At 37.4% G+C, this 20308-nt stretch overlaps 1 protein-coding gene and 1 long non-coding RNA gene across 4 annotated transcripts in view; one reads left to right on the top strand and one right to left on the bottom strand.

The window, feature by feature from the left end:
- LOC310885219 (uncharacterized protein) overlaps positions 1-20308 on the bottom strand; it is a gene marked incomplete at its 5' end in the record, with an annotated part of 109173 nt that overhangs the window by 21079 nt on the left and 67786 nt on the right. The gene's annotated exons all lie outside the window — the stretch shown is intronic.
- LOC310885245 overlaps positions 1-20308 on the top strand; it is a 38098-nt gene that overhangs the window by 13026 nt on the left and 4764 nt on the right. Inside the window, exon 3 of one of the 2 annotated variants that reach the window (XR_014574628.1) lies at positions 13771-19478. The exons of the other annotated variant lie outside the window; for it this stretch is intronic. This is a non-coding gene — a long non-coding RNA (uncharacterized lncRNA). Of the gene's footprint in view, positions 1-13770; positions 19479-20308 lie in introns of those variants that run through there. 2 annotated transcript variants of the gene reach the window in all.

Genomic DNA, 20308 nt, shown 5'->3' with positions numbered 1-20308 from the left:
CCAAAGGTACTTAATGTGCAGTAAGCTGTCCTACTTTTGGTAGAATTGTCCTAGTTTTCAGCATTTTGCTTTCTTCTATTCTTTTCATTTCTGCTTTCCTCTAAAATAAATTGGCCAAACATCCTACTTTTTAACATATTACCTTTCTTTCCTTGGGGAAAGTAAGGATAATAAAGCATACAGGGAACTTACAGAATATTCCTCCAGGATACTGGATAGTGTTCATGCTGTGTTTTTTGTTTGTTTGTTTTTTAAATCACCCCCAATATTCATTTCAGTCCTGGAAAATACTAAAAGTGGACTTTTCTCCAGTCATGCTTTGCACTTAAATGAATTGGTCAAAGCAGCTTTAAGAAATTTATAAAGCTTAATATTGCTGAGGACAGGTATAACTCTATGTGTAAACTTGACTTGTTGCTGGAGCAGGAAAGGTTAAAGGATTTCCTTGTAGTCGTACTAGTCAATGATAAAAACAAAACAAAGATCAAATTATGCTGTTGCCTTTCTCTAACCACCTCTGCTTCATGAGTTTTTGTGTTAAGACCTACAATGACATGGTACAATTTTTACTATGAGGCCCAATGTTGTTTTGTTCATATATGTAAAGGGGAGATTTTTTATAACTAATAAAGAGAAATGAGTAAGGACATAAATAGGAAAAATTATTAGCTAATCACAGTTTAAGTGCAGACATAGTTAAACCATCGCGAATGTTTTTCCATTCCAAAGTATGCACATATTAAGGACTAATTAAAACGAATTACTCAAATTGCTAGTAACTGTGATGAAAATGAAAACAGTGTTGACAAAGTCAACGTGATCATAAGACCAGGGCTGAACATTTCTATAACTTCTCTTCACCCTGTTACTGCACCCTCTATTCCTTTAATTCTAGATTCCTAAAGCTAGCTTTGTTTCCAAAAATAAGTTTTTTGTTTTTTTTTTAAACATATCCGTAATGTTGATGTTAAAATCTGTTCAACTTAGTTTTTTTCTCTAAGAATGCCCAGTAAGAGTGGTCCCAAATGACCTTTTAGTTCGGCAAGACAGACCTTTCACCATTCTCTCCACTCATACATATTCCTCCTTCCTACTCCCTCACACCAGGAAATGGTCCTCACTAGGTTTCTTCTCCCACTCCCGCCTGAGTGACAGACTGGTGCCCTTCTCACTAATCAGCTGTAAATAGTGTCTGAACTGCTGTTTGTGATTACATAATTCATGCAGGCAGAGGACAAAGCCTTTGTGTTAAAATTAGTATAATGTGTATTAAAACTGTATAATTTTTTGGCTGTTTTTACGTTTGTTTGTTTTTTTTTTTTTTTTCTGAAATTATATCAGCTATAAGTGTGACTCACTGAATTCAAAGGATTTGAATAAAATTAAGTGCCAGTTTGATCATGGTTGTAATATGACAGAAAATACCTTGTCTGATTTTTCATTTATATCTACAAAAGAAATTTTCATCATTCCTCTTTTACTCTGAATTATGAAAATCCTCTTAGCTGGCTATTATGCAGAAAAGGAGAACATGTATGTGAGGACACATACACTGACACAGGAAACTCAAATATGTATTCTTTACAGTATAGAATTCTGGATGCTGAAGCTAAGGGCTTAACATCACTTATTGAAACACTGACCTCATCTCACAGAATTTGAGCTGGACAAAAAATTAAGAATTTAACAGGACAAAAAGTTGCTGGAAATGGGGAAAAGAAAAGACCCTAGGATATCAAAACATGATGCAGAGATGCAAATTGAACAATACTTACCGAATTCTGACACTAACCTCTGCCAAAACCACAGTGCTGTGAATATAATAATCTTAAATGTTTTTAACAGATTTATGAAGACAAATGAAGGTACTCAAATTTTCAGTAAACGAAAAGAAAAACAATGAGAGATGGGAAAAATCCAGATGGAAGGATGTCCCCTTTCTAGTGTCTTTGCATAGAAATTTACCAAGTTCCAACTTTATTTTTTCCCCCAGGTTGTACTAAGTTACTTCTAATTCTTGAGAATGGTGCCAGCCTATATTTCTCTATTTTTTTATTTTTATTTTTTTTTTAACTCCAGCTTATTTATTGCCATTTTCTTAGAAAAGAACAATAGCCAGGGGTGGAACTTTCCCATCCTAGATTAGCATATTACAATTCTGGGCAAGAAGGATCTGTTTAAGAGCAAACTGTCTGGATTATTTTGAATGTTGCCCTTGCAGAGACTTATAATGAACAGGAACCTTATTTGCTCATTTGTTTATTTGTAGGAAATGTTTATTACAGAGTTGCTGAAACCTGGGCACATTTACAACAAAATAGGCTAGCAAACCTTTTTCACAAGTATTCAGAGCCATCCTGAAACAATGGAAAATCCAGCTATCAAAGAACTGCTGAATGTGAATCACTGACCTGTATCATACTTTTCATGACTTTGTATCATACAATTCTGTTAGCCAGCCAACTTTCTGACATGCTTTCCTCCAAGCAACCTGACTCAAGTATTTGCAGCTTAGGAGACTCCTGTTGGGATGCTTCTTTAGAAGTATATCAAGCAAGGTATTACTTCTTGTCCATCAGCTACATCCTTTATCCTTAATAGCTAGTAAATTTTGCATACTTACTGGAACAATTAAGTAGCCTTTTGTCCTGTATTTTGCTCTCTAGAGTTATACTAAAATTACATACAAGAACATTCTTCCTAGCAGAATCTTTCCCTCAGCTGTCTTAATTGAATTGTGCCCACACCTGTCGCTGAGAGCTCATCAGCAATTTCAGTATGTAAGCTAGTGAAATGTTCATATCAGCTCACTGAAATCCCTGTTTCTCAACAGAGCTTTATTTAGAAATTCAGCCCAAAGTTCAGAAGAAGGTTGCACACCAGAGATGACAGTCAATAATTCACTTATGAGTAATCAACCTATTTCTCTAAAGAATAACACATTCTTATAGTACACTATACTATTAATTAGCCTTTAGCTCTCACTATATTGTTTAATATGGTATTCACCAATAAATAGCATGACCAAATACAAATTAACATACTAGTGCCCTCTACTGCACATCTTTACAGGAAAGGGCTAGTTCAGTCAGCAGTGAAGGAGCTCCAGGTCAGCTTTTTCATTTATGTACTGACAGAGCTTTGTTCACCAACCCGATTCATTCTAATTGAACCCAAGCCACCTCCATTATGATTTCAGACTCATGTTTTACAGGCCCACCTCATCAAAAGGAATGATGGGAGCCATCTGCAGTAAACAGATGCAGGGCCAGATCTGTGATAGGTAGCCAGTGAACTGCCTTTCATCTCAAAAGTATTCTCAAAAAAGTCTTGCATTTAAGGGTGCCTAGCATAACTGGTCACTTTCCAGCTCTTCCAATGACCAGTCTGAGGACAGGCTTCACAAAACCCTTCACAGCATTGCTCAGGTCCCACAGAAACAATGAGGTTTGCTCACATAGGCTAGGAATCCCCAGCAGTAGTTGTTCTAGAGCCAGGTGTGGTATACTGGGTGCTGTGGGTGCTCCAGGGTCACTGGGTGCATTAATAGACCCTATCACTCTTATCTCCCTTTAAGCGAGGCTTCCCAGTGGATCCACCAGGCTCTCATACTTCACACTCGTATTCTCTGGGATCATCTCCCAGATCCTCCTGTGTGAGGGGAACCCCCACAGCCTTAGCTGGAAACTCCAAAATTGCTGCACACCTTGGCTCCTGTACTTCATGCCTGCCTGGCAGAGTTACCACAGCACTGTCACCTGGGAAGCGTGTGCTGCAATGCTTCCTCCCGAGCACAGTAGGCCTAACTGCTGTTACACCTTCTGGCATTTAGCAGACCCATCATACATCTGTCTTGACAGCCACTGTCAAAGAATTGCTCTGCAGGAAGACTTGCCAAATGCTTTCAATCCCACTAGACTTTTTTTTTTTTTTTTAATATATATTTAGTCAGTAATCTGAGAAATGAGGTGAGTCATTCAGGCAGCTTGCAAAAATTGACCAGCACCTTGCTGTTTTGGCACCATGTTTAAAAGAATTTATCTAGAAATGGATAACTGAGAGGAGCCAAAATAAATGTAGGTGGAAGTAGCTGGTTTTACAGACAGACTCCCTTCCCCAGTCTCACAGAACTTGCACACGTTCAGGCTGCCAAACTGAAATCTGGCTGCAGCGTCTGCTCCTTCCTCACAGATGCAGGCGTGCCCTACAGGTTCCTCACCTAAAGAAGCCCAGAAGCAAGCAGTACAGATGATAATCACAAAACTAGCAGTTTTGTGGCAGCTGTTGTTTTTCCTTACACATCCCAAACTTGGCTTCTTGCTCAGCAGTTAAGCTCTTTCTTCTGTGCTATGAGCAGGAATGCTGAAACTGATAGTCGACGTCCCACTTTACTCCTGCCATACCTGATCTCAGCTTTAGTTGGGGTTTGCCCAGTTACTAACTTCAGGCTCTCTTGCAGACATTAACAGACTTTTGACATATGTGGCTGTTCCTGGACTGTTCCTGATTTTTTGCCTGAATTTCATCTTTGCTGCAGGCTTCCTCTACTCCTCACAGCTTCTGATTCTTCTTTGCTTCCTAGAAATGGCTCCTGCATAGCAACACGTGCACTGTTATCCTACAGAGGTGCACTACGGGATCATTGCATATTACACTTCGAAACACCTCCTGAGAATGTCAAAGATTAATTGCTGCTACAGAATTCACCAGAAAGTAGTTAAAAGTACACATCTCTCCCTATTCAAGCACTTTTAAACCAGAATACTTCAGAAGTTCATTATCAAAGAGCAAAGAAAAGAGTGCAGTGTGTCTGAACCCTTCTGGACGCACAAGGCTCCTGGAGCAGAGTTGCTGACATTTTTCATTGAAAATTGGAAAAAGAAAAAAAAAAAAAAATCTACCTGCAGGTTGCCTCTAACTTCCTGTTCGTAGTCAACATAGTAAACACTATAATTCTGTTTTCTCCTTCAGCAGGAAAACAGCTTTTTTTTTTTTCCCCAGAAGAAATTTCAGATCTACTCTGAGATTTTCAGATGAAAGAAAATAAGACACCTTATAAAGGTTCTTAGCAGAGTTGCTGTGCCTTTTGTGATCATGAATTGATGAAAGCTCATTGCAAGGTTTGCTCTTCCAGAAGGCCCAGAGCCAGATGCCATAGCCCACAAAGAGGTCAGGCTTTGGGGGGAGACGTTCTGATACTGTACATCTCCTGGACAGACCCTATCTAGAAGTGCTCCAAGGAAGGCCTGGCAGCAGTTTAAAACTTCTCCCCCAGTGAGATCTTAAGAGAAATTGCAGTAGTAGTTCTGCTTATGACAATGCAGTTAGTGTAATTGAGACCAATTTGCATCCTTTGTGCAAGCTCTCTATGAATCCAAGTTAGCTAAGGTGAACACATCCTCTATTTTACTATCTATTCCTCCAAACGGTAACACTAGGCACTGACCTGCATGTCACACATTTGTCAGCTAGGTCCTCAGGGAAAGAATTTTAGTATTTTATTTAAATTTCTTAGGGAGAGAACTCCTATTTTTATTCCATTTCTATTCAGAAGGCAATATTATCGTCTTACTTCAGTGAGGCTATTCGAGGATGAAAGACCAGATAACTGGTAACTGTAATCTGTAACTGCATTTAAGCACCTAAGTGCCTTTGAACACCCGATCCCTGGAAATACTGCCATGTAAAATCATCAAGGTACGAACCAAGGTACTAACCTTCTACAATAGTTATTTCTGTTTTATTCCTGCTCCTTTTATTTCCTCATGCCCTGAGCTTCTACTCAAGGTGGAACAAGCTCGTAGGTCACGTGCAATCACAGTAAGCTCTGTGGGCTAGATTTATTATTATACCTCTCTACAGATCCAGCTAACTGGCGATGCAAACAATAAAAAGACTGCAATTAAAGTGTTGGCACCTGCAAATGTTATCAATCACACTGTGATTGATAATTGTAGTGATTGTAAACAGTCTTTCCTCTACACAAAAATGACCGTAGTATATCTCCAGATATCACACTTTCAATAATAATTGCTTTATAGAGGCCTATATCTATTTTCTACCTGTTTTTCCCCCCATGAAATTCATCAAAAATTCATCAAAAGCTGTGTTCATTTCTTGAAAGTATTTTAGCTGACAAAAGTATTATAGCTGACAAAAATAAAGTAAAATATAATAAAAATAAACCAAGAATACCTTCATGCAGCACTCTGTTTAAACTATACTTCTTTTGAAAGTGTGACGAGAGCAAAGAGAGAAGGGGGATTGTGATACAGTTTGGCATATAAAGGCTGCATGTTTATAGCTTTGCAAAGAGTTGCGTGAGTTCAATGAGACTTAAGATAACACCACAGTAAAAATGCACCCAAAATAGCCACCGATCCATCATTTTGAACGTGTTTAAGTAGACAAGGTAGATGTGATACTTTTTATTGGAATGAGAATATTTTAGAGCATTTAAGCTTCAGGACACAGAAATTCCTCTTCTGGATGTATTATTAAAGATTAGATGAATTATTCTTTGTTCAGTAAAAGATATCATGTTATCTGTACTGTCTTAAATTGGCAGTTTATGCTCTTGGACCAAGACAGCTACACATATCCTTTGCACACTGACAGATACTCAAATTTTCCATTATTCTGACTAAACCACACAGTATTAAAAACAACTCTTTGAAAAGAAAAAAAAAAAAAAAGTATTCCTAAAAGGCAATTTTACACAAAGATTCAAGGCTGAATCAGTTCTACAGCCAGCAAAAATGCTCACCAAAATCAAAGAGAAATTATGTTCTGAGCGTGCTTTTTCAGTCCTACAGAATACAAACCAACCCATTTTCTAAATCTTTGTTCCTCCTTTCTCTGTTTAAAATTAAACTCAATCTTTACAAATCAATAAATCCACAAAAAGGCAAGGATGGGTACACGACAGAAGTGCAGCAAAAGTTTGGGCTTATGAGAGCACTTTTTGCCAAACTATGATTTTGGTACACAAAGCCCTGGAATCTGGAGACTGTTGATCTACTAATTAGGCTACTTGCTAGACTACCATCTACTGCTACTATCCTCTTAATGACCTGGTCTATGCTTGAGAATGCAGGAACTTTGATATTCCTCTGCATCTTTACAGTAGAGTTCACTTCCTCCCCAGGCCCAGAAGTTCAATGACTTCCTCAGTATTCTTAGCACCATGATACAAAAGACAGCAAAATCTGAACAGAGGAAAAAGAAAGAAAAAGTTCTTACATGAAACTGTAATCCAGAGACACTTGGAACAATGTTTAGACACCATCTAAGAAGTAATTTCCTCTATAATTTCTTTAAATTGATCTTATAAATTCAGTTTTCACTCAAAGTAACAGAGAAAGGGAACCCATGAGAAACTTTTGTGTGTACACATATTTGTGCACTCTTCACCCTTTGTGGGTAGATAGGGCACTTTTAGCTACTCTGAATGGAACTTAACAAAGAACTGGCACTAAGTCCAGATGCAGTGACTACTATCACCATGCCAGGGAGGAGGAGGATGGTGTTTCCCCAAGCTGTGAATAGCAGTAATCGTTTAGTGTCATGACATAAGATGTTTTTACAGAATCATTTTGTACTCACAAAATCAGAACAATGGCAGCAACCATGCCAGTAGGGAAGAGAAGTGAATGGAAACTTTTAACTGTAACCTTTATTCATTTCAAAATATTCTGACAACAATTATGTTCTGTAAGTAGTGGGAAAGTTTTATCATTGTTTTGTTTTAGCTCCAGGGGATGGATTAGAGCCTTAACCTTTGGGCTGGGAGAACATCAAGACTTCTTCCTGGAACTGGGAGTCCGTCTCTCAGCAAACTCAAACTTTCATTCTTAAAGAGTAAATTGCAGAGGTAACATGCCTGCAGGCACGAGGAAACCAGTTAACATTGCTATGCAAGGATCACTACCACTGTGGTTGGAAAGGGTTGGGAATTAAGGTAAACCTAATTTGGTTTTTATGCACTTCTGTACTTGATTTATCTTTTTATGTCCTCTTCTCATTATTCTAGGTGCAACAAACAAATAAACAAAAAAATAAAAAGATATCCCTTCCACAAATTCCACCCTGGGACATTAACTAGTCTAGACCCTGCTGAGGGAGCATCATTGCTGCAGGTCCCAGGCCTGGACGGGACTGACACTCTTTTTTTTACCATTGTGGTCTCTTCAGCTATCTGGACAGTCACTGCAAACCAAGTTCTTCACCCCAGCTCAATTTTTAGCAGCCAGTAAGAAAGCAGCAAGAATCCAGGAACTAAAGGAACAGCAGTACTGCCAGTGCCTTTCACTCAGAACTGAGTGTATAAATCAGAGTTTCAGGTTGCACATTGAAGCATGATATGGCCACTATCTTTCGTAAAACTAGATAAGTAAAAAAATCCCTACTCATTTTAGGAGACTAAAAGATGACAACAAGCAGACTCACAGATTTTCCCTCCTCTTGGGGGCTAATGAAATGACCAAATACGATGAGTCATTAAGTAAGAATTTCATACTGAATTTCTTTTAACTTCAGTGAAGCTTCCACTAATATGGAAAAATCTTCAGTCCTTTGGACTATTGTTTTACTGGAGCAAAAATCACTTCAAAAATGGCTGAAAGAACATTTGAAGTTTATGGACAGGATGTAGCCCCTGGCTTGCTTTTATTTCTTTTCTTTTTCCAGTTTTAAGTCCACTGTCCTGCTTTTACCAATGGGGCCCTGCTTTTACTTTGTATCTTCACCAAAAAAAAAAAAGTAACTCACTTGCATTCTATTCTTTGCTCGCAGCAGCTTCACTGACACTGCATTCCTGCTTTTACTGTCCTTTTGGGAAGTAACTCTTTCTCTCAAGTCCCAGCTTCTTAGCTTCTCACTTAGTCTTTATAGCTTTCACATTCATCACATGCTTTGAGGAAAGACACCAACCCACTCAAAGAGAAAAGGGAATTGCCTCTCCCTCCCTTTCATTAATCCGTTGGGCTTCAGCTGCCCTTCCTTAGCTGCTACTCCCACAGAGGTGAAGTGCACAAATAAAAAGGCACAGGAATGAGAATTTCAACACTCCTTAAAAAACAAACAAAAAACACTTTAAATCTTTCTTCAGATTTCATAACCCTTTCTTAGGAGCTGAGTGCAAACAGTGTTAATTTTATTGCACAGCTCTGTGCTTTCCTATAATGATCAAGCTATAGTGAATTTGGAGTACTACTGCCAAAAGCATATTATTTTGCAATCCATTAATTCTGTAGTTTGTATTGACCATGTACGCAATGATCAATAGGAACACCAGCTCATTTCAGTTTCGCATACATTTCAAGTCAGAGTCTTATCAGATATATAATGCTTACTGACAAAAAGTCTTTCATTACAAGCTATCCAAGTGAAGCAGAATTCAAAGGTTATTTCACTGTTCCTCAAGCCATGACTGTAACTGAAGTGTCCTGTCATTTAAAAGGATTTTTTCCAAATATCTCTGCAAGTTTAATAAAATGTAGATCTACTGATTTCACTATCACAGGTTCTCTAAGAAGACAAATAATAAGGAAATATGTGATGTCTACTACTACACATGATGAAGATGAAATTTCGTTTATTAATTGAAGCTACAATATTGTAGTTTTAATACTCTTCAACATAAAATACAGTGGAACAATGACATGTAATGCTCGATGATGCTTAAATGTAAATCATGCATTTTGGGACTGCAGTCAATGGAACTACTGCATGGGAAAAGGGTACAGGACTTGCACAGCAAGTTTCTTGGGTACAAATACATGGTGCCTTATTTGCCCTCTCCAGGCTGGTGTTCAAGGAGTATCTTGATAAGACTTCACAATGCCCTGATCCCACACACTGTGGAGAGCTGCTTGTTTAACTCACTAGTTTGGTGAGCTAACTAATTTAAGATACCCCTAGATTTGGTGCGTGAAAGTACCCTCTAGGATTTCTACATACCATCACTTGGGAGTAGCCAGGATGCTGTCCTGTCATTCATCATTCAGCCTCGTGACTTCCACCTCCTTTATTTGCGTTTCTGACGATAACATGAATCCTTAAGTGGACTTCAACCTTTTGACTTCTCTCTTGAGCAAGATTATAGGATCCAATTCTTCCTCTAGCTACATCCAAATAATCTTGTTCATATCAGAAAGGCTTACCCCGGTTTATGGGAAGAGACCGCTACATTTGACCTTTAATTTAATCAACATTGTAGAATAGTTTAAACAAGAAAAAGCACATTTGATAGTAAATTGCTAAGAGTTACCACCAGCAGGCTTTATCCTGAAAGTCAAATGAAAGCACCGAAAGCACCTGCCTTTACACAAAGCGCAATTCACACGTCCTCATCATGACACTGAAACGCATATCAGGCATTTTTTATAGGAAAAGCTGACAAAGCTAAGCAGCAGCAGATCTACATTACAATCAATAGCTCAAGGTAGAACGGACACCTTTTGCTAAGTATGTTAACAAAGTCACAGCAGAAATTAATGTTCAGTGAAAGTTCAGTAGTGACCATTGTTTCAACGTATTAGTCCACAGCAGGAAGTCTTCCTCTAATTTTGCAAATATGCACGCTGACAAAACACAGGATGATTGGTGGCTGCCACATGCTATTGAACATTTTGGTCTAGATCACTGTAAGGCAGATGCAGTAGAGACTCTGAATCTGCACTGCTCCTTTCATGTAACTCACCATCAACAGCAATCAAGTCCATATAAGCATTACAAAGAGAGAGCTGAAGCCTCTCCACCCACGCAACAATGTACTGATGCAGCAGCCAAGTTTGCAGCATCACAGTGCCATACTGTGAATCCAGTGAACTGACGTGCACAAGTCCAGATGCACAGAAGCAACACACAGCTACTACAGTGCATCCACCAGTCCAACTAAGTATCAACGTAAGAGGTATCCTTAGGTTTTTGGCACTTAATGGATGTTCTGAATTTCCAAAGCTGAGAACAATGAGAGCTGTGGATTATACTAGTCCAGCTGAATGAGCTCAACTCCAGCTAGAATTACAACTATGTTCGTTCATACTGTGTGAAGTTGTTATAACACTTAAAAAGCTCTAAAACATATAAAATGTGTTCATGGGCTTTTTAATAGCATGTTAGATGTCCAAATAGCTGTCTCCAGCAGACAAGAGGCTAGTGCAGCTCCCACAGACTCAGCTAGATGGAGGCTCCCTCCTTAACATGTACTATCAGTGAGACTTCGCTGCAGATCTGCTAAACTTATTCTACAAAAGAAGTAAAGGTATGCTTAGCCTTCAAAGTACTACCACTTCTTGCTACATGGAATGATAGTTTTCTACACCCTGGAGAAGAATTTGGCCAACCTTGAGAAGGAGTGAGAATTCATAACCTTTAGCACACCTTTCAACTGAGCTCAACTTTCCAAAGCACCTCCAAAGAGCTCCCAAAAACCAACAGAGGAACAGAGCCCTGCTGCAATGCCAATATCTCCCTCTGTTAACAGAAAAGGACCACAGGCGTATCTGTTAAAAGTTACAAGGTGAACTGTAGGTTTGTTTGATGGTTACAGACTTCCATAAAACCACAAAGTAGAAGGGGACAGAGATCTGAGATATGACCTGGCTTATAGTTCAATTTCAGCGGCACCAGACTGTTCAATCTGATTAACCTGAAATGGCAGAAGACACTTGAGATTATCATTTTCATAAGCTTTTTGCTGTCTCTCAACAGCTCCAGTTTGTGGCTGGCTTCACTTGAATTCCCCGCAGTCCTGCCTTCTGCTCTCTGCATAGAATTGAATTAAATTCTGTGAAAAATAGCAAAGACCATAAAATGTAACTCAAAAAAAAAAAAAAAGGTTTTAGCTATTTAAATAACATCTGACACTTTAGTGCACAAAATTTCTATACCTTTCCTACACTGTTTTTTTTTTGAAATAATAGATAGCCTTATTTCTCCTCACAGAATTAATTTCCCATTATTTTAACTTAACTGTCAAATTAGATATAATTTTACTTGCAATAGTAATTATGTACAAATTGAAAAATATTTTACTTTCTAACAAAGACAGTAAACTCTTTGAATGTACATCACTTTTACCTAGAAAGAAACTGTGATGAGTTCAACTGACTCATCTTGTGGTTTCTAAAGCTTCCATGGCAATGTAGCTCAGCAACAGTAATATATGTAGAGTATTTATCTGAGCTATGAAAAATAAATCTACGCAGAACATACTTGATTTTATCTGCTTCTAAAAAGCCCCAAACTCAGACCAGGTTTTAAAAAAAAGGGGAGGGTACTGCATAACACTGTATAGCGTACCTGGATTCCACATCAGTGAAATTCAACTCTTGAACTAAAAGCTTTGCAAGTCAGGCCCCAGTTATGGAATGGATCAAGTAAAGCCTCTGAATGTGAAATAGTACTAACTCTTGGTGAACCAAACCATCTTGCAGGACAATAACTTGTTACCCATTACCATAAAATCCTCATATTATCAGTAATTTACAGCTAATCTCTTACAATCCTCCATTCAGGGTGGGATGTAAAGAAATCTCTTAACATAAAGTGTTTCTTCCCTTCTACAGAAATTTACCCAGAAGAACCACAAATGAGAAAGGACTCAATTCAGGCCTAATGCGTTAGACTGTGTCTACTTGTGTCAATTCAGAAAACACCCAGGAATAGAATAAACTGTTGTCATTGATATCCTGCCCTATTGCATAGACAGTGGTTGGTGGTACAACTGTTTAGAAGAAAAGTCTGCGTTAAATAACAGTCATAAAAATCATTCAATGAGTCATAATTAAAATAGAACAAAACACATAGACCAACTCAACATACTTATCGTAATTTATAATTAATCCATGGCTACATAACAAAACTTTATGCTCAAGATGCTGAGCTCAGAGTTAATGAGCATGTACCACTCTTGCATTCCTTGGAAGCAGCGGTTGTTCAGCACAACTCGGAAGTAGGCCAAGTAGATTTAAAAAAAAAAAAAAAAGAATCAGTCTATTACTCTGGGAAGAATTGCAGAATTGAAAGTGGAATTATACAATTTGTATTTACTTTTAATCTCCGAAATCTGTCATCACCTAGAAGGAATTGATTTTACAAAATGTTATTCTATATCAGTTGAGAATTCCATCAGCGTGCTTTTTTTTTTTTTTTTTTTGAGACTGTAGCTTTTGTTGCTGTTGTTTAATTTTGATTCATAAACAATGGATTTCAGGACATAACTGTGAAAAGCAGACATGCCCCAACTGTCTTCCAACACATGGGAGGCATCAGCAAAACTCACAGCAAAATATGGCCTGTATCAAAAAAGCCCAGAATAAGTAAGTATTAATAATAGACTTCCAGTACTCCAAACAGTACCTTGCAGAGATTTCAGAATTGTTTATAAACCATAAATCTTTGCAAGATGTACTTCTTTACTATGCAGCAAGGGACGTTTTGTCTTGAATATAATCTTTTGCATCTAGACTTTCAGGTGCTTTAACACAGCTGGGTGAAAAATAGCATTATCTGCAATTTTTAAGTGAGAGAACTGAGACAAAAGATGCCTGGCTCAAAGTCTTCTACCAGAGCAGTGGCAGAGCCTGAAACTTGGTTCATCTCTCCTGATTTTCAGAGATGGCTCACTGAATTTGGCACTCTGGGAAAATAGGACAGGTTCCTGGAAATGAATTTAGAAAGCTCAGCGTCTGTTAACATAAATAATTAATTGAAAAATGACTACATCAACATTTCACAAAGTTGCCTTGAATGCTTTTCTTACAGCAGGTGTGTTCAAGGAAAGTCACAGAATATCTGAACTAAACAGAGGAGGAAGAAAAAAGAAATACTGCAATAGCCTGTGGGAATGTTAGAAAACAAAATGCAGCATCTGTGACAAGTCAACAGCCTACAGTGTTCAGAGCTGAGACCTTATTTTTCTGATTGCTTCAGAGGAGACTGTGAATTTTGGCAACTTCTTTTACTGACTCTCCAAATTAATAGTTTTCCAACACTGCAGTCATATGATATGGGATATGCTTCATAACCTGTCTTTGCTGGAGAGAAACCTGTCCTGTGTGTGCTTAACTCAGGCTGGATGCCTTGGTTTCAAACAGCAGTGAAATCTGAATTTTAAACTAAGTTTACAGTAGAAAATGAACCCTATAGGAGAATCTGAACCTCAGTCCACCTATTTACTTAGTTAAAATCCAAAAAACTTGTTTTATTGCAGTTTTAATCCAGGTTAACTATGCCTTCACTTATCTGTAGGACAAATACAAAGCTGATGTCAAGATAAGTGAATACTCATTGGGTACCACACTATATATGCATGAAATCAAATCAGTACCATTTTGAACTACATGCTAATAATATCAAGATAAATATAGTCCCTGTAACAGTAACCCTATAACTCAGCCATAACTTCAAGTTTTTCACTTTGCTTTTAATATCTGTGCCTGAGGCCTGTTTTGGCTAATCCATAGATTTGTTTTAGAAAACAAATTAAATCTCAATGGCTGCTTTATTTGGGAATTCTATCTACACCTGGTGTGTGTGTGTGTTGAGTGGGAATGGAGAAGGGAAGAAGTACTAGCCACTGATGCCTGTAGATTATAAAATCTGCAGATTATATCACTGATTTATTCACAGCTATCACTAGGGACATTTCCCCAGACTTTTTATAAAAATAGAGCAAAGTCTTCTTACCGGCGTGAAAATCTGTCTCTGTCACCTTCATATTTGTTAATGTCAAATTTACAGAAATCACCACATCTCTGAAAGGGGCCATTTGTAGGGGTGAAGGAAGAAACCAAGTACCAATAAAACTTGCTCTTGCATGATCCACTATGGTTTGGGGAAGATTAAGATTGCATAACACTTTCGATTTATATGATCTTGTTTGAAGTCCAGGAAAACTGTAATGAACTGAAGCCACCAAGACTAAAGTTCCCATGTTGACTGTACACCTCAGGCTGAATTTGTTTGGAAATTCTCAGCCAAAGTTGTTTGGTCATTTCTAAATGCAAAGTCAGGAAAATATCTGCTGTTATTTGACCCACGTCATACCCCTCCCCCCCAGGTTAAAGATTTCAAAAGGATTCAGGTACGAATTTCTCAGGTCATTTTGATATTGTGAAGCATGAATCAAATTTTGAAACACTGAACTTTTGAACTTTTGGAAGGTGGTGGTCTTATGTTAGAAGACAACATTTCATCTCCGTGAACCAAAGTCCAATTGAAACATGTCACAAGCATTTAAAAAAAATAGATTGCATACATTTAGCAGAATTTTCTTCAATTTTTCAGTGTAAACTCCCCCAGAGATATCAGTACAGAGCATATGGCCAGTATTTCTACCTGCTGGAGGATGGGGATCTAAATGTCCTCTGTGTTCTTTATTCCCCCACATTCCAACCCTGCAAGCAATCTCTGAATGTAACACTGACAAGAGACTTCGGGGCAGAAAAAGAGAGGATTGGAGAAGGACAGACAGCTAGGACAAAGGAGAGAAAAGACAGTGGGGCTGGCTGGGGAAAACTTGTTTTCCATGAGATTGAGTAGACCACTAAGAAAGACTTTCTGGTGTTTCAATAATTCCTCCATTTTGCTTTGGCCTGTCAGAGAGCCAGGGAAGAAGCAGAATATAATTTGCTTCTGAAACACTGAACTGTTTGTGCTGTGGAAACAGTCTCTGCTTACCGAAATGAAATATTGCTGAAATTACTTTTGGTTGGGTAAAAAAAGCAGTTGTTGGGTGCTAAGGAGAAAGATGGAGGGAAGATGTATCAGATTGGATTTGAAAGAAAAAATTCCTGGAGCTCAAGAAAATAGTCATATATTTGGAACATTGTTTCTTGGCTGGGTCTGGTATCAAAATAAATAGTTCTACAAGAAGAAAAGGAAAACTCTTCTTGTGGCAGATGAAAGCTGACTAGAGAACTGGATTTTAAGCCTGCCTCTGTCAAAGGCTGAGTAATCATTAAAAATATATAATTTTAGTAGTAGTCTTTAGTACTGTGCTTTGGTTTTTACAGATGTCAAACTTATGATTCTGCAGAAATCCTAGCTGTAACTCATACTGGAGAGCTAGGAACGGGAGGAAAAATAAAAGATTAGGCTTCTCATATTAGGTATCAAAAATTAGTATGTAGTTTCAACTTAATTCTGTATGGGCTTCATTTTCCTGTGTATAAAAAGGTAATGATATCAACCTCTTACATCACAAGTTCAGGGTGAATATAAAAGAAAGCCTATGCATTGCTCAGACACTTGATAACGGTCACTGCCAAAAAGTAAGAGTAGAAATAAATTCTCTCCTCAGACAGGGCTTTAATGGTGTACAAGAGGCCAAACAATGAAGTTAATACAGGATTACTAGATGAGCAGTATCCATTTTATATACGAAATGGAGGAGAGATCCTGTCAGAAAAGTACTATAGGATCACAGTTAAAAAAGGTCTCATATATGGCAAAGAAGGTGAAATAAAACTGTGTAGACGGGAGTGTAGAGGCAGGGAATTTATTTGTGGATGCTTCATTTTGCAGGCTTCATATAGTGTTGTTATTATTTAATCCTCAATGATTGTTAGTATTTTGAAATCTACAGTGAAAGAATGGGCAATTTCTACACGCACAGATATAGCCTCTTCCACTTGACTTAGTTCTTCTTTTAATTGACAATGCAGAGTCAAAGCTAGGTCATGCCATAATAACAAGTGCAGACTTGCAGAGAATGCATATTCCCAGTTGTATACAACCTACTTGCATCTATTATAGTTCACTCTGAAATGCCTGATTTTAGATTGATACTTTTAACAAGGTCCACAGTCAGCTCCTGCCATTTCAGTAGTTCCTCCCATTTCAGTAACATTTCAGTGTACAAAAATAACGCTCTTAACTTCTGTATCTTTCTTAACAAAAAATGTCAAAGTAATTTGTCTTTTAAATGAGTCTTTCCAACTCTTTTGAAGGTAGTTTTTCAGATGTGAAAGACCCAATGGACTGAAGGATGTTTACACCTTCTCCAAAAGAATGTTGAATTTTGTGACAAATGTCTAAGGAATACTTTAAGGTTTTCTGTGGGAAAAAAAAAAAAAATCTGAAGTACAGAGTGTTCACAGGAATTGCTTTACCTGTGTTGTGAATATATCTACCTCTGGATCTTAAAAAAGCATCTGTTTAACATTTCACAGAAAAGTTAGAGCAAGAAATGAGGCTGGAAGAAAAGGAAATGACTGTGTCTAACTGCAGACAATTGGAAAGACAGAACATAATTAACTAAGAGGGAATTTTCCCTGTAGCCTAGCTCTGTCACACCTAAACTTAAAAAAAAAAAAAATGCAATGAGATACTTATGTTTCCAGAAGCAGACAAGACTTTAGGCTTCTCCTATCACCTTAAACACTGCAACTCTAGCAAGAATGTTTTTTGAGGCACAAATTCATTATGAGCTTTGGTACAGCCTCTGTTACAAATACAAGAAGGAAATAACTTGTATTTTTACTTTGACGGATTTGTCAGATCTAATCCAAGAAAGCAAGTAACAGAACACATTCCCTACTGTTAGAGAAAGCCAGAATTTTAACCAGGTCCTTAAGCAGACTTCAATGAATCTATTTTTCATTGCTCATCTCTCTCTAAACTAGACATGGGGATTGTTTCTGACTTCTCCTGTTTTAAAAGCAAACTTCCACCACCAAAAAATCCTCTGTAAAACAGAAAATTAAGCACAAACTGAAACAGATATATCTGATGATACTCACTTTCTTCTTAAAGTGAAAACAACAACAGCTTTTTTACATTATATCATCTCAAGCAGGTTATTGGAGACTAAACTAAACTAAATATCTGAAGATCCAAAAGACCAAACTGTGTTATTCTTCATAATCCAAAAACACAGAGCTCAAACTGTTCAGCATGAAATCAGCACATATCCACAGAGTCAGGTTTACAGCTGCTGAGCTTACTATGGGTGCTGAGAGCCTGCCTGCTCGTGCAAGACTATTTTGGCATTGGGTAGTTAGTAATTTGATAGTACTTGCATAAGACATAGTTATTTATTCTATCTGCATAATGGAAAGTGACACATCTGTTCAATTTATTCATTCAGGCTCACTTCCTTGCAGCCTTATATATGAATAATGTAGTTTTCAACATTTTTTCTTAACCAAAAAGGAAGAAAGGCAAAATATTGGCCCTGAGTCTCAATAGCAGATCAGAATAGCAGGAGAAGAAACTTGTTTATAAATTTTTCAAATCTCTGGTTTTCAAATTCTTTCCACCTTTTGGGCACTGAAATACTCAGAGAAGTCTTTCACTCATGTCTGAGTTTAAAAAAAAAAAAGCCAGAATGCTTCACACCTGATGGAAAATTGATTTTTTCTTAGGTTGTTCTTCAGTGCTAAACAAGGTGGGCTGAAATAATAAGTAACTTTTAAAATGATACCTTCTATTCAATCAGAGCTGAATGCAATGGGTTTGAATATCTCTGTATCAAATTAAATGAAGGACCGACCTGTTTCAAAATATATCTTCTATCTTAGGCTAAAGCAAGGTTTCTCAGAGAATGCCTTGAAACGTGGAAGATAAAGACCAACATGAATTTACAAACTAACTGTCTTGTAAGTTAAAATGTTTCTGCATCCTGGGTTTCATAACTGGTTTCAGTTCTGCTAATCTCCTGATTTCAGTAGGATTTTATCACAGAATCATCTAGGTTGGAAGAGACCTCCAAGATCACCTGGTCCAACCTCTGACCTAATACTAACAAGTCCTCTACTAAACCATATCCATATTATTACTCTTCCATATTACGCAAGAGTGCTTCACTGTTTGCCTGTTAATTCTGCAGAAATAGCTTTCCTTTTACCAAAATCCTGAATTCTTTCACCATCCATTAACCTGATCCTAATAACGAAAGAACAGGTAAACAGTAGCTCCAGGTTACCAGCTCCTGAGTAGCAATCATTCCACGTGTCTCAACTTAGTATTTCTATTCACTGCATCTGGGTATTGCCGGAGTACTCCATTAGAAGTATCAGTGCAGGCTTTCATTGAAACTGCCCAGGACACAGGTTGTCACAATGACCTATGTGACAAGAAACCTTCTCTTACCAGTTATTTATTTCAGGTGAGTATTTGTTATTTATTTACACTTCATTGACACCAAAGCTGAAATAGCGTAAATTATTTCCAGTACCATGATAAATAAATAAATAAATCCAGAAAGGGCCTCTACAGCAAGTTTCAAACAGTCCTAATTAGATGTATTGACAAATAGGGTGTGCTTGGATTTTGGTTTTGGTAGAGCTAAGGAAGCTGTTAAGAAATGTAAGTGTACTGTAACTCTCTTAGTGTGATAATCTGTTTCATAAGCAAGGTCAAATATGAGATTTTCTATTTACAGATTTTGTTCTAATTGTATTCTCACACATAAATGTAACTGTGCAGATCCCAAGCATAGTAAGAAATAAAATTATATATATTCATTATGCTGATGATTGATTTTAAGATCTTCAGTCTCTATTTTTTAAGTCTAAATCTTAAATTAAAAAACAAAAATAAAAAAATAGAAAAGTAACCATGATACAGAATTAACTGTGGAGAAGGCCATTTCTGAACTATCTGAAATTAGCTAGTCATCTCAAAAGAATATTGGACTAATCCTCATGATTTCTGTACCTTTATCATACACTAGCATGTCTTCCATATGGAAGGAATCTGGAGAAACAATAAGTAATGTCTTGGAGCTTGGTTTCAAGAAAAAAGTACATTTTGTAGACCAGAGGCAGAAAATATACTATATAGGAAGCAAAACAACATTGCATCAGATGCCTTCAGGGTATTATATCTTGGTAAAGCAATAACTGTATTAACAACTTCACTTCAAGAGACTAATACTTTCTAAGATATAGTTCTTAAAGGGTAATAGACATACTTGCGTAAATAAAACTTTCAAGACTGAATTTTTAGCCCCCAAACCTGTTGCCAGATGATTTTTTAGATGGGAGTAGTCCCCTCTTGATCTCATCTGAGCACTCTCAAACTACAGAGGAAAAAGTCCAATGGAGCAATCCACTGAAGTTATTAAAACATACAAGTCTATTCAAGATCAATGCATTGTTTTGCTATCTGGGAAATGTCATGAGTTGACCTTCTGTATAAAATTCTGAGGAGCTTCAATATTACTTTGTTTATTCAATTAATCTAGTAAAGTATAGAAACTATCTTTCATGCAAGAATAATTCCCACTCTATAGTCTCAGATGTTTTCCTGGATGTAATTTAAAAACTGTGTATCCTATTTGATGACTCTTATTAAA

Source organism: Anser anser, assembly GCF_964211835.1.
Source record: "Anser anser genome assembly, chromosome: 1".
Lineage (NCBI taxonomy): Eukaryota > Metazoa > Chordata > Aves > Anseriformes > Anatidae > Anser > Anser anser.
Note: the sequence above shows the minus strand (reverse complement) of the source record. Positions and strands in the feature narration are given on the sequence as shown.